The sequence below is a fragment of the Armigeres subalbatus genome, chromosome 2 (assembly GCF_024139115.2).
Source record: "Armigeres subalbatus isolate Guangzhou_Male chromosome 2, GZ_Asu_2, whole genome shotgun sequence".
NCBI lineage: Eukaryota > Metazoa > Arthropoda > Insecta > Diptera > Culicidae > Armigeres > Armigeres subalbatus.
The window spans coordinates 12,250,112-12,265,707 of NC_085140.1; the positions used below are offsets into that span (position 1 = coordinate 12,250,112).

General features: G+C 40.3%; 1 protein-coding gene across 1 annotated transcript in view; it reads left to right on the plus strand.

The window, feature by feature from the left end:
* The window catches only part of LOC134217770 (acid sphingomyelinase-like phosphodiesterase 3b), a 352,324-nt gene that overhangs the window by 59,958 nt on the left and 276,770 nt on the right, over window positions 1-15,596 (plus strand). The window lies entirely within an intron of this gene.

Genomic DNA, 15,596 nt, shown 5'->3' on the forward strand with positions numbered 1-15,596 from the left:
AATCCTCAGCTTGCACATTCTTGCGTTGATTGGCTGCCACCCAATCACGCGTTGGCGCATCTTACCCAGCACTATGAAGCCGGTTCCCCGCTCGTTGGTGGTGCCACAGCTTTGGTAGAAGGTAGCCGCTCGATGCCCGCTTTTCCACACTTTCTGTCTTGTCCAGCAAATCTCCTGCAGCGCCACGACGTCGAAGTTGCGGGGATGTAATTCATCGTAGATCATCCTGTCGCAACCTGCGAAACCTAGCGACTTGCAATTCCATGTTCCAAGCTTCCAATCGTGATCCTGTATTCGTCGCCTAGGTCTTTGCCGATTATATCGAGTCGCATTATCTCTTATATTGTTCGTAATGATTGGTTTTCTAGGCGGCTTATTGGGCCTGCGCAAACCTCCTGTCTCGTCGGAGGGCCGTCGTGTCAGGGCTGTTTAGCGTCCCACCTAACACCAGGACAAGTGGCGCAATACTCCTACCTTTAAGAACCTTGTGCTCGATTGGAACAACTTATTGGACAGCAAACGCGTCGTTCCAATTTTGACACTGCATCTCTTTGTTATGAGTGCAGCCTCTTAAGCATTTATCAATTCTTCGGATCGAGATACAATTATCGAACAGTTCTTAATCTCTAGCGAGTTTTTATTAATTGATAATTTGGATATGTGATATCTTGAGAGTGTTGTTTATCCTCGATTATTGATGATGATGATGATGATACTACCATCTATTGTAGCAAGGCACCTGCCGATAGCACTGGCCATATCTGACAAACGATTTGATCATGATTATATTATTGTTTGTATTTCATCAAACTCCTGTATGAAGGGCCAAAAATGGGTGGGGTGGTTCCATAAGCAGAGACACTTATGCGAATCCACGGGATGAATAGAGAATCTCCTTCCAGAAGAAAGTTAGTACATACAATAATATAGCCTAGCCCTCGTTTCCCAGATTGACCCAATAGATGGGGAGAAGAGCCCGCCCTTTATCCACGAAATGTTAACAATAGGAAGTTGGCAATTCCACTCTTCCTATCCAAATCGCTTCAATTGGGTGCCCTGATGGTTTATTTTGAATACATAGTCATATAGTTTCAATATACGTTAATAATAAATAAATACAATGGAATTTTCTCACCAAATTTCAAATCGTTTGACCTGGTTTGACCACAAGATCCTTTCATCAATACCAGTTCGTTTTCAGAGAGTTGTCTTCAGAGATGGGAAAACCAATTGTCCTTCGAGGAATATCTTTGATAAAATCAGCAAATAGGTTTTGCTTCAATTGAAATAGAATACTTGAATGCTGAAAAGATGATGTGAGAAGACGGAAGGCAGTATAAACATAATAACATAAGTATGATGATTAAAACTAATATGCACCTCAAGATGCACCCTGATGTTTTTATCAATACTTGAGAAAAAAGATTTTGATTCGCAGATAATCAATAAAACTGTGGTGGACCGGTTTTATAACCAGAAAAGGACGATTCGCATTGAATGAATACTCTCTAGACCTTTAATGTCGTTTCAAAGTTCATCAGTATAGAACTCTTACATATGAAATACTTTTGTCTTTACCCAGGAGATGTATTATTATATATGTATTATTTAAATTTCTTATAATAGATTTTTATAGAAAAATTCCTAATCTTCATTTTCCTCATTATACCTACCATTATACTCAAGATTTTAAAATTTCTGTTTTATTATTTATAATATTATATTAAAAATAATAAATATTATAATATTATAAATATAGAAAATAATATATTTTAAGTATTATTGTTTAAAACTACATTACGATTGGAAAGGCGTCCAAATTTCCAGAGTTTCGACAAAATTAGATATTTTGGTAACACTTAAATGTGTCGAAATGAATTTGTAATGATTATACTATAGGCGAATATATTAATTTTGCGGAATAGCAGCTTAAAAGATTAAAGAAAACATGTACGGTTAGAACGCGAATATAATTAGTAATAAAAATGATTTAAAAATGAGAAATCCTACGACCACACTCATTGAAACATATTTTTTTGGAAACAATATGTGTTGCCCAGGGAGCGTTGCTCAAAAGGATCTTCTTCCTATAAATATTTCATCAACTTTTGTAACTTCACACTCTACTTCATGCAAATGAATTGTTGATCGTACGGAATGCTCTTAGGAGGGCAATGTTAAGCTCGTTTTTGCAGACGTGATTTGAGAAGCCTATCACTCTGGGACTTTTTCGATTCAGTTTCGTCAGTGGTTTTGTGCTTGAACATGTAGATGATGAAGAGAATGATAAGTCTTCTCCGCCCGAGTGATAATTTTCACCGTTGTCGTTTCAAAGTCTTCAATGTTTGATGGGGGTGAAAAAAGCCAGCCCGAACTCAAAACCGGATAATGCCATGAAAACCCAAATTTTACACTTGATTGAGAAAAAGACGCACCGAAAATTCTCGCGTCCACTTTGCATCGCAACCTACTTCGATCATCCAGAATCGATTTGGTTGTCAAACTGTGTGTTGTTTATCCTCGATTATTGTAAAAAAAATATTTTTATCGTCCTTTTCAAATGTTGGTCTGAAAATTATATACATAACCATCGTAATGATCACTCAATCTCAGAAGCACAGGATAAACCACACCCTGAGCTTGAAAAACGCTTGCTTTGGTCTCATCGAAAAGGAAACTCTGTCTGTACATTACATACAGCTACGTAGTTCAACGTCACCTTTGCGTACAACCCGATTGGGCCGCACCTTTGAGTTTTTTACTTTCAAAATCCCAAGGGTTCCCCTCGTCATACCAAGAGGATCTCTCTCGGAATTTCAATACAATTTCCTTCGGAATCCCGAAAGGCATAACTTCGAATTCCCAAAGGAATTACCTTCGGAATTCAGAAAGTATTCTCTTCGGAATCTGAAGAGGAATCTTCCCAAAATACCTAAGAAATATCCATTTGGAGTCCCCAAAAACAATCCTATCGGATTATGAAAAGAATTCTCTTTGATATCCCAATACGGATTAGAATCACAAAAACATCTTCTTCGGAAACCGAAGAGGATTCTACTCAGAACACCAAAGCGGTCCTTCTGATTCTTAAAAAAATCCCAAAAAAAATCGGAATCATTGAACGGCTCCTTTCATAATCCCAAAAGAAAGCCGCTTCGAATCTTGAAACGATTCCCATTGGAATTCCTGAAGAATTTTAATTAGAATAAAGTGGGGAATATAATAGGACTTTATTAGGAATCGAAGGATTCCAAACGGTTTTTTGAGATCCCAACTTACGGTAAGCGAATCATCCGCTTATATACAATTCGAAATCTACTCAAGATGACTTATTCACCAATGCAGACTAAAATCTGGATAACAGAAACTTTGAAAGCATACTAAATGCCAAGCTGTCACTTGCTATAGGAATCACCCGCCATTTAGGAAGGTGTAGTCTATCGGATCCTATTGAAATCCGTTCTTTTGGTTTCTTTAACAAAAAAAATCGGAAGGGTTGTGTACAAGACATGGCCGTAAGGAAGACGATGGAAAACGTAAAGATATTGTTGTTACACAAAAATAAGATAATTATGGTTATGATTTCAGTATTGACAAAAGTATTAATGTTTTGTTGGTTAAAATGTCAGTAGGGGAAGGTGGGTAGACTTGATCCCCGGGGAGACTTGATCACCCCCTGTTTTTTCGAGAACTAAAGTAGTTTTGTTCTAGCGTATTTTTTAGTATAGATCCTCAAAACAAATGACCTTTATGTGGTGGTTTTTTTTTGGATTGACAACCTTATTTATTCTGCAGGGCGGTTTGTATGTTTTGACCTTTCCAAAGTTTTTTTTTATTGGCCACGCAAAATTTGAACAACTTTTCATAACAATGACCGAATGCTTTCGTTTTTTCAAAGCACAAAGCCATAAATATGCTTAATGATCTGTGCTGATGAAAATGTCAACATTCCATCAAAGTTTTAGGATATTTGGATTTGAAGTTATTGCCTCAATATGGGGACACTTGATCCCCCCATTAGTCACCCATACACAAATTTGGAGAAAAAATTCTAAAAAATATAAATCTGTATTCAGGCTTCTAACTTTTTGTAGATTTGACAGATTTGATGAAGTTTTGGCTGGAAAAATTATTTATTGCGTAGATATCTTGAAAAGGGGATCAAGTTTCCCCAAATTTTAAAATTGCATGTGCTGTCGAATTCAATAACAAAAATCGTTCATGTATGCGCACAGCAATTCGAAAATTCTGCGTATTTTGAAGAAAAAATATTTTAAAATCTGAGGCACCTTTCTAATTTTATCAAAGCAAGTTCTTGGAGAGGGATCAATTTCCCCCGAATATTTTGAAAGTCGAGTTTTGACAGCACTCCAAAAAATCGATTGTGTAACAATAACAACAATAATTTAAGGACTGCCATACATAAGTAAAGTTAAATACTATATTTATTAGAGAGTCTGTGTGGAAATCGCGTATGTTTATTTATTTTTGGCTGTGATACATCGGAAATCAGAAAAGGGGATCAAGTCTACCCAGTCTCCCCTATGGTTAAAGTATGAGTATCAAAGACATATTTTGATTTGTTGTAGAATGTGTCGTCACAATTAGGTTGATCTTCATCTTCCTTCAGAAATTCCTTTTCTTCAGTGAAATTTGGTTCGGTGTTGTAATGCAAATCTATTTCGTCTTGAAAAGCCTTACCTTAAGTGGAAGGCACTTCCACGATATCGCATTAGGATAACTGCTCCGACGTTGTTGCACAATAATACAATAACTACCGTAACACTGAAACCAGAAAGCTCCACGTGAAATAATTTTCTCCGACAGCAATTAGGGATATCGCAATCAAAATTGGGAGAGATTTTCTTAAATCAGAACATTTGTGTTGGGTAAGCAATCAAGTACAATCAAATACGCAGGGTATACATCTCGATTTAATTGAGCAGAGTAGTTCACAAAACTGGTTTGAAATCATGATTTTGCGCAAATTCTTCGAATCCATGATTTTGCACCAATTTCAAAATTATTTCTCACTTCTTTTCTACTCAGTAGACCAAAACTCGTTAAACGCTTAAAAACACCTACGAATTAGGGATCTAAAAGGAAATTGCCTCTGTATCAACACTTTGTTCCTCAATTTTGATGTTTGTGTTAGGGAAGCGCTTTAACATCAAATGGTTTCAGGAGGCATGACTTTCTCATCGTCCATTGCCGGAATCCCGCCCCTTAGTAAATGTTACCATTGTATGGGTGGAGCTTCTGGTTTACCAACAAAGTTCTCCTGCTCGGGTGTTGATTTGTTGAACATTTCGAAGCGATCAGACGTGTTTCTTCTTGTGAAATGGCTGGAAAAGGGGAAGAAGTTAGCAGCAGTTGTAGAGAACAGCAAGCAGAAGCGCTGACGGAGGAAATTGAAGTATATCAGTGTCGCTGAGGAGTTGAAGCGGATTAGAACTGATCTATCTATATTACCGATCTGGTTTTTATTCATTGTTCGAATTGATTGAAAAGAACCTATACTAGTAAAAACAGTAATGGCCGATGATCATCAATTGAATCACAATCAGTCCCTTTAAAGACCGAAGCCACTTAAAGTTTTCTATCAGGCACACAAATTGTCTCTTATGATAATTTTTTACCATTAAAGTAACCAATTTACTTTTAATCATGCGTCTTTTCAATCACCAAATCAACACTTTCCGTCGTTTCATTTGTTAGTTATTGAAATCTTATAAAGCTAAAATCAGAATCTGGCGAGAGAACTTCATTTAGTTGCTATTGATGCCAACATGATCTACTCAAAAATTTGCCGATGAAACGCTATAGACGCTATCCATGCAAATACATTTATGCAACTTTTCCTTCCGATGCGCTTTTGTGATATTGCCTTACTTTGAAGAAAATTTCCACGGCTTAAACTTTTCTTCCATAGGAAATTGTGGTTAGGAAAAGAACCGCTCCATAATGCCCCTTTCCAATCACAAACAGCAACACAACCAAAATCAGAATCGTGAGAGAAAATTTGGCTGCCACTGACGCCATTCATGCGAATAAATATTTGTAGCACCTCCCTAAGAGGCGCGCTCGTGATTCTGCTACGGACGGCAACTTTCTGACGTCGTACTTTGAACAAATTCGTTTCGCTCATTCTTCCTTTGCATAGATTGGAGGTCTTAGGGTCTTAGAATCGATTAATTTTTAATAATGCATCTCTCCAATCACTAACAGCTTTCGACGATGACCATACGACCGACGCCATGAGCTTGAATAAAATTTGCTTCAGCAACTCCGCAACAAGAAAGCAGTTTTTCCGCGAGCAAGAGACATTTCGATCGAGATGCCGCGAAGAGCAGACCGCGGTACCACCATCGGCATCAGCGGAATTCTTGCCGGAAATTTTATTCCCACCCACATGCGGATCGTGCGGTCGTCGCCGTCAGCATCAGCAGCCCTCAGACTAATTCTTGCCTATATCGCTACGATGGCGGCTACGGCAGCAGCGCGGTGGAGCACATTTCAGCAACGGTGCCGTCTGAAGTACTAACGATTAGCTACCATCAGTTAAATCAACTCTTAAGCCACAACTAGGGGCGAGACGAATTTTGATGAAAGTACAAATTAATCGCTTGGTGATGGCAGATAGTTTTCCGTCTGCAACAGAATCACGAGCGCGCGTCACTGAGAGAGACGCTGCAGAAAATTACTCGCAGTAGCAGTCAAGTGAAATTTCCCCTCAAGATTATAATTTTAGTAGGTAGTCTGCTTCTTGTTTCAGGTTTTATCTCCATCCATGCGAATATGTTTTTGCAGCTTCTCCTTCTGACGCTCGCTCGTGATTCTGATACCGACGGCAACATTCTGCTGTCACCAAACTATAATTATTTGCACTTTAAACAAAATTCGCCTCGGCTTAACCTTCATTTCCATAAAATTATGATATTCAAAAGAACAGATTGATTTTCAATAATTAGCCTTCCCAGTCTCAAACAGTAACAAAACCAAATCAGAATCTTGAGAAAATTTTATTTGGCTGCCTCCGATGCCATCCATGTGAATAAATATTTGTAGCATCTCCTTCCGACGCGCGTTCGTTATTTTACTACGGATGGAAATTTTCGGGCGCAGCAAAGCGATTAATTTGCACTTTGAACAAAATTTTTTCCCACGACACCTTGTATAAAATGGTGGTCCTGAAAACAACTAATTAATTGCTGTAGAGTTTCGGAGTTGATTGATATATAAATCTCGAAAATCCATCGGCTCTATTAACGTTAAAAATCTTACACGATTTCGTGACAGTCTCCAATTTTAGATTCTGATTTGACACCCAGTACCTTCGGGTAAGACGTTGTCCAACGTTCAAAGCGTCCATTTGATGTTCTTATGTTGTCTACAAAGATATTCTAAGATTATCAACGTGTTAGCTGTGGACGTGTTGGATCGCCAGGAAAACGAACCAAGTTTATGGATGGGATGCCACACACTGCAACACTGCCAACGCGAATCCGTGGGGTGACGCCTATAGGATAGTGATGACCAAGACCAACGGGAACTCTTCATCCCCCGAACGGTCCCCAGATAGGTTAGCGAAGATTATCGAGGTACTCTCCCCGTTCCAAGCCACAAGTCCCTAGTCTCCTGCACCGCCAGACAATATGGGTGCGGCCGAAATGGTGGCTCCGGTGACGAACGAAGAGTTACTCGCGGGGGCCAAATCTCTGGAAACGAACAAAGCTTCAGGGCCTGATGGAGTTCCGAATAGCGCTCTCAAGGCAGCAACCATAGCGAACCCGAACATGCTCAGGCTAGCTATGCAGAGATGCCTAGATGAGTGTAGATTCCCCGAAAGACAAGCTGACCTTCGCCAGTCATGTCGACTATACGTGCAAGAGAGTTTCGACTGCTGTTGCGGCATTATCGAGAATGATGTCCAGCAGTTCCAAGGTGTGTGCCAGTAGACGTAGGCTATCAGGTGGTAGGGTGGTGGTAGGCATCCAAGTTAGTCTCACATGGTGCGTAAAGGGTGAGCATCCAAGTAAGACTCATATGCTGTATCAAAAAGAGTGTCATGGTGTGCCTGTGTAAGCGTGAATGAGCGAGTATATTAAGTACTGCCTATCCCCCAGAAGTAATGCTGGGAGGCAGTTCCTGGGGGAACCAGGGTATCAGCAGGGAGGGTAACTCAAATAACCGGAAAAACTAGCGAAGTTCAACGAACAGTAAAGCAACGAATATCATAATTTCATTAGTTGACGACGAAATGCTGGGCGTTGTTCATCGGTAACAAGCAGAAGTTCAGAAAGTTTGCTGGAAAATGTAACCGTTGTCATCAGAAAGGGCTTATGGCCGAGAATTGTCGCGTCAAGATTCCAGTAGAAGCTAATGAAGTGGCATTCATGGAAGACCGAAGAGAAATTCGAACCAGCAATAAACGAAATCAGCTGATAATGGCTTGACTCTGGTGCCAGTGACCATCTTGTCAAACGCCTAGTCAAAATCATCCTGTAGTAATAAATGTTGCTAACGATGATGAATCCATTCAAGCTTGGTACAAAGGCTGTATTCCTGGAGTTAATAACATGAGCGTATAAGTTACTATCAACGATGTTCTATATGTACCTAATTTGTAAGCGAATCTAATTTTTGTTAAGAAGTTGGCCAAGGCACATATCGAGGCGACGTTCGATAAAACATTTGCGAAAATGGCGTTTATTCTGGATACGGAACAGGAAGCTCATGTCGAAATCTCAATCATGAAGAAGCTCCCATTTTTATGAATTTGGTTCATGGTTTCGGATCGACTGACTCATGCGCAGCTACAAAGCAAGACCATGCTAAGGGTGGCTGGGATCGATTTCCGGCGCCGGTCTAGGCAATTTTCGGTTTAAAAATTGTTTCGACTTCCCTGGGCATAAAAGTATCATCGTGCCTCATGATATACGAATGCAAAAATGATTACATGGCTTAGAAACCTCGCAGTTCCAGAGGGGGATGTAATGCCAATAAGAAGAAGAAGAAAAAGACTCATGATTTGAAGAATAGAGCTCCCATTTTCATGACTTATGATTTCATGAGCCGGCGCTATGATTTGTCGTTGGTACCACAAATTGTAATGCATCGACGCGTTATGGGCAGATCATTCAACAAAGCATGAAATCATGACTCATAATCATGGTGTATTTTCATAACATCAAAACGCACTAGATTCATAAATCATGAGTCATATTTATCATTTTCGGGAATGAAACCGATCCGGTGTACATCATCGGCTGGGAAACATTCTTGATTATGTTAGTGAAGAAACTGCCCTGAACTGCATGGGCTTAACCGAGTGGGAGCATCCGGGCTCCGAATGGTGTGGCACCCTTAGTCCAGGTCTCGTTGATGGGCAGTTTTATTCCAGCCTGTTGCCTCAGGCTTCTTTCTTCGCGAGGAGGTCCCCAGCGATAATGCATCGTCCACGCCGTCATGTAAGCTTGATGATGTCTTGCTTCTGGGTTACAAATATCATGCTTTTTTAATGCGATTTTATTTCATCGAGCAATTCTATCCACGCGTAAAATAATAATCTTTATAAATATCCTGATTATTCCATTTAATGATGGTGGTACTTTACTTGTAAAATAAAGAATCTTAAATAGAAGAACACATTATAATACCATACAAGTGTATTGGCTAAATATGGAAAAGCCATTATCACAACTAGCTGGATTAACGATCAGGTCCTCGCATACTTTCGAAAACAAAGCCCGTTTTATTCATAACTCGGGCGAGACAGCATGCGTGACCCAGAACCATGCGATTCCCGGAAGGTTAACGTCAGTATTTATTATTCAAACGCAACTTTTGTTGCCATCCTTGCTACAGCACAACCCGAAAACAAGTCTTCAACTTGCAACAATCGTCGAGAAAGCAATAGCAGAGAAAAGAAACGATTTTTATTTTCTTTCCGAAACCGTGCTTCGGTATCTGATTTTCCTCTTTTTTTATATTTTCTGCTGTATTTCAGTGGAAGGTTGGCATTTTCTCAGTTTTGCCTCGAGATAAAAGACATTAGCAGCTAGTCCCTAGTTTGCCATCCGAATAGATGGGGCTACCGAGAAGCAGAAGAAAGGAGGCGACCAACCCAAAGCCAAACAATGGTCAGACTGATAACTGCGGCTGCCGATCCGCTGGTATTGTCCTGGCGGACGACCACCCACCGACACAGCCAAGCCAGGTCATGCGTCATTCGAAAAGGACAGTTAAACCTGAGAAATCCAAGGCGGATTGTAACTACAGTAAGGTGGATTTGTGAGGCAACCACACGGAATGATGATTAAGCTTTTGAAAGGGAGCCGAGATAGGAATTTATAATGCCAAAATTAACATAGAGCTGAATTCATTTTTTTAAGGCAATTCATCTTTTCCCCGTGATTCGAAAGGTGGAAACCTACATCTTCCACGTGGAAGCACAAATCTGTGATTGTGTATGACTGTAAAAGTAGGAACTAGCGAAAAACTTTTTTCCACTGCACTTGGCCCACATTTCGTTGACATGGAACGAAGTCAGCATATTTTTCTGACTGGAATTATCTTTGCTCTGTTTTCTGTTTCCAACTTAGAAAGTTCCGCAATAGTAGAAACAGATATACGCGTTTTTGCATGGCTTCAACTCTTCTGCTCGGTGGATCCATGATGTTGGATGATGGCTCTCCGAAATATGAGAAAATTGCTCTACTTTTTCAACAACGATAATCCTGGAATACTTTTTAAACAGGACGTTTGTGCAATATTTTGAATAGATGAATCTCATCACGAGATAGTTTTCAACCTTCTGAATCCGCATTGTTTAGATTTAGAAAGCACTGAAGTTTTGCAAATCAAACCTTTATAAAAAACAACATATTTTCTGTCTAACCACAGCTGACGGTGACCTTCCGTGAATGAACGAACGTGCAGCACGAGGAGCGAACCTCATGCTGGGAAATTAATGATACCGTCAATGATTTATTCACTTTCGCCTGGACGTGACACACGCCGCGTTCGCACTCGAGGAGCAAAACGCGGAGGAATTTTTAGGACGAGCTGCAAATTCCACGCGATTATCAACCAATGGTTGAGGGAACCGGGCGAGGTTGGTAGCCACGAGGCAGTTCGGTTGTTGAAAAATTATGCGCCCATGCGGCGTGCTGGGAAGCCTCTGCAGGGACGACAGGTTCAACGACGTCGACGATGAGGAGGAAGTCAGCAGGTGTCAAAATCGGCCTATCCGGTCGTTGGACGCCGGTGCGAAGAAAATTATCGACGGGAAAAATAATCACCCGGCAGAAAAACATCATTACTCGAGGAATTGTTTGTTTTGCTGAGTTGGCTCGAGCTCGGAAGGCGGCCACCGGATGATTGTTTTCCACGAGCGAGGTGCGGGGCGCACCTGAGCGGGAATCGATTTTTCCGGTGTTTTCTACGCCCCAAAATTGCCTTGTGCGGCTTTCATGGTTTGTCTGCACCTGACACGTGACGGGGATGAAAGATGAAGGGGATCTGCCGAGCTCTCTTGTTATTCCGGTAATGAACCCGTGAGCTGCAGGGCGTGAAATCCATTGACTGAAGTTGACTTTGATTCGTCACGATTCTAGATTGGATGAGATGGCTTCTTCAAGATTTTGTTAATGTTTTTCGAGGAATTGTGTTTTTGTTTGTTTTTAGACTAATGGTTATTTTCAGCGTTTTTTGCCCTCGAGAACGACAGACTTATATCTAAGTTATCTGATGATTGTTACACTCAAACAGCAGATGTTAGAATTTGTAACAATTCTGTAAAAGAAGCTATCAAAATATGTGCATGTTTTATTCAAAATAGCTAGATTCTTATGCAAATCGTGAGTTTTTACTTGTTTGTAAACAAGTAAAATTAACGCAATAGAAATAATCCAATTGTTAATTTTTCTGTAATACAAATGTCTAACACTATCTTCTTTTTCTTTCATTTATTTACAGGTAAAATAAGAATATTGAATGCACTTTTATGTGACATGGTAAGCTTTCTTTAGAATGTTGCAATTTCTGTGTTTTAGAACGAAACTCAAAATCTCGAAGTTTGATTATTAATTGACATACTAAAACTTTCCGCAGCCAAAAGGTGACCTAAAACAGTTACTGCAAAATAAAATCAAAATAATTTGTTCTTACTCCAAGAAAAATTCCAAACTTAACGTTGATCAAGATTAACTCCAAAAGAATTGTGTTTAAGTAGGGCAGATCATGAGAATTGAGTATCTAAAAACCTCATCATTTTAATCAAAAAAATAAACACGTTTAATTTTTGGCAAATAAATTGAATTCAACTGATAGGATCAATTCATACATCCAACCAAAAACCACTTTATTGGAATACAATGAATAATTGTATCAATCAGACGATGTGCAAAGTTCGACTCCTTCCTTCCTGTTGTACTTAGCCGATGATTCATTTTCATTTAATTAATTTAGCTTTTTCCAATTTCGTTTATTTGGTAGGCTCAGGCGTGTATAACACTTTACGGAGCCATGGTTCTTTGGGATATGTACAATCAATATCATTTTTTATGAAGTTAATAAGAGAAGGGAAGAAGCCAACGTACTCGTGGTGACTCGAGGTTAGGTTTACAATGTTCAGGGATGGAAGGGGATTAGGATTCGGAAATCAGGGAATCATCATAATCAAAGAATGTCAGCTGCTCATCCGGTTATTTGGTGTCAGTTACGATGTGGTGTGTCGTCGTGCTCGAAGAATGGTTCGACTGGGAGCATCTTCCGGATGGCCAGAGCTACGGAGCTCTACGGAACAGACAGGCAGAGACTTAAAAAAAACTTTAAAGAAAGAAAAAAAAACAAAGTATTAGATTTTGATGTCAGAAGAACAAAGAAAACCATAAATGGCCTGCATATAGACTACATCACGATCTCTCAAAACTCCTCGAACTTCCCTGAAGGGTTGTTTACCTCGGGCCACAAGGGTATCCAATAGTCGCTCTCTGGAGGCGTCGTTTTCCGAGCAGAACCAAACTACGTGATCGATGTCATCATAATCGGCTCCGCACCTACATAAGTTGCTATCGACAAGGTTTATTCTGTACAGATGTGCGTTTAGTGAATAGTGATTGGACATAAGTCTCGACATCGTGCGAATGAAGCCTCGACTTAAGTCCGCACCTCTGAACCACGCTCGCGCAGAAACTTTAGGAACTATAGAAAATAGCCACCGTCCAAGTTCGTTGTGTGTCCAATTCCTTTGCCAACTCTGAAGAGTACTCTGACGGACTAATGGGAAAAACTCGCTGTTCGAGAGTTGTCTATTATAAACCTCACCTTCCTGTGCGCCCACCTTTGCTAGCGAGTCCGCCTTCTCATTGCCGTAGATTGCGCAGTGAGATGGGACTCAAACAAAGGTAATCTTGAATGATCTTTCGACCAAAACACACATCTGCTCTCTTATGTTTGTAAGAAAGTAAGATGCGTGCTTAACAGGTTTCATCGACCGGAGTGCCTCGATAGAACTAAGACTATCCGAGAAGATGAAATAATGGTCTACGGGCTGATTGGAAATTATCCCCAAAGCGAAGTTAATTGCTGCCAGCTCAGCAACATAAACCGAACACGGTTCCTGAAGTTTTCGGAAGGTGGTTGAAGTCACATTGAAAACACCGAAGCCAGTGGATCCGTTAATGCGAGAACCATCAGTGAAGTATCTGTTGTTGCAATTGACATGTTCATATTTTTCGGAAAAAGAGAGGGAATGGATATTTTTCGAAGATGATCTGGTATTCCTTGAATGGCATGTTTCATGGATAGATCGTATTCAATGGAGGAACTGTCGTTGGTGAAGTGAACTCGAGATGGATTATAACACGGAAGACAAAGATCTGTTGATATGTAGTTGAGATAAACTCTAAGGAATCTTGAACGGCAAGTCAGTTCAAGCATTTTTTCGAAGTTATCTAGGACAAGTGTGTTACTTGTTCCACATTTGATGAGTATTCTTAGTGAGAGCTCCAGTAACGGTGCTTTAAAGGAGTGACTCCAGCAAGCACCTCCAGGCTCATGTTATGCGTTGAATGCATGCAGCCAAGGGCAATACGCAAACAACGATACTGAACACGTTCCAATTTGATCAGGTGGCAATCAGCTGCTGAGAGGAAGCAGAAAGAGCCATACTCTAAAACAGAGAGAATAGTCGTTCTATAGAGTTTGATGAGGTCTTCCGGGTGGGGTGCCACCATGTTCCGGAGATAGAACGTAGAAAATTGATCCTTTTCCGGCATTTTTCTATCAAATACTCAAAATGGAGTTTCCAGGTACATTTGGAATCAAACACGACCCCAAGGTATTTAGAAGATAAAGATTGGTTAATGTCATCATTCAACAGCTTTAGTTTCAGTTGAGCAGGGTACCGCTTCCTAGTAAACACAACCAACTGAGTTTTTACGGTGAAAACTCGATCCCTAAATGTCTGGCCCAAACAGTCAGATTATCTAGGGTACTTTGCAATGGTCCTTGCAAGACATCTGCACATGGACCTCTTAGAGAGACCACGGCATCATCTGCAAGTTGTCTCAGCGTGCATTGTTCTTCCAAACAATTGTCAATATCTTTAACATAGAAATTATAAAGCAAGGGACTTAAACATGAACCTTGGGGAAGGCCCATGTAACTATTTCTGGAAGTTGTCAGAGTGCCGAGTGTGAAGTTCATTTGTTTTTCTGACAACAAATTGTACAAGAAATTATTCAAAATAACGGGTAATCCATTACTGTGCAGATTGTCTGACAGTACTTCTATGGAAACTGAATCAAAAGCGCCCTTAATATCCAAGAATACTGAAGCCAATTGCTCCTTGTGCGCAAAGGCCAGCTGAATATCTGAAGAGAGCATAGCTAGACAATCGTTTGTTCCTTTACCTTTTCGAAAACCAAACTGAGTATTTGAAAGCAATGCATTTTGTTCGACCCAATGGTCGACTCTTGAAAGGATCATTTTTTCCAATAACTTTCTCATGCATGATAGCATGGCAATCGGTCGGTATGAATTGTGATTAGACGCTGGTTTCCCAGGCTTTTGAATAGCTATTACTTTGACCTGTCGCCATTCAGGTGGCACAATGTTGTACTCCACGAAACAGTTGTACAGGTCAAGTAATCGTCTTTTTGCGATATCTGGGAGGTTTTTCAGAAGATTGAATTTGATGTTATCGCATCCCGGAGCAGAGTTATTCGATGAAAGAAGAGACATAGAAAGTTCCAGCATTGAGAATGGTCCACCCAAAGAACCGGGATCAGTTACTGATTCTCGAAATAGCGGTTCTGCTGGTACGGAATCTGGGCAGACCTTTTTTGCGAAGTTGAATATCCATCGATTGGAGTATTCTTCACTCTCATTGGTGGAAATGCGGTTCCGCATGTTGCGGGCCGTTTTCCAAAGTGTTGTCATTGAGGTTTCTCGTGAAAGTCCCTCGACAAAACGTCGCCAGTAGCTACGTTTTTTTGCCTTGAGAAGATTTTTGAGTTTTCTTTCGAGCCTCAAATACTCTTCAAAAAGCTCGGACCTTCCGTGTTTACGGAAGGCCTTGAAGGCATCAG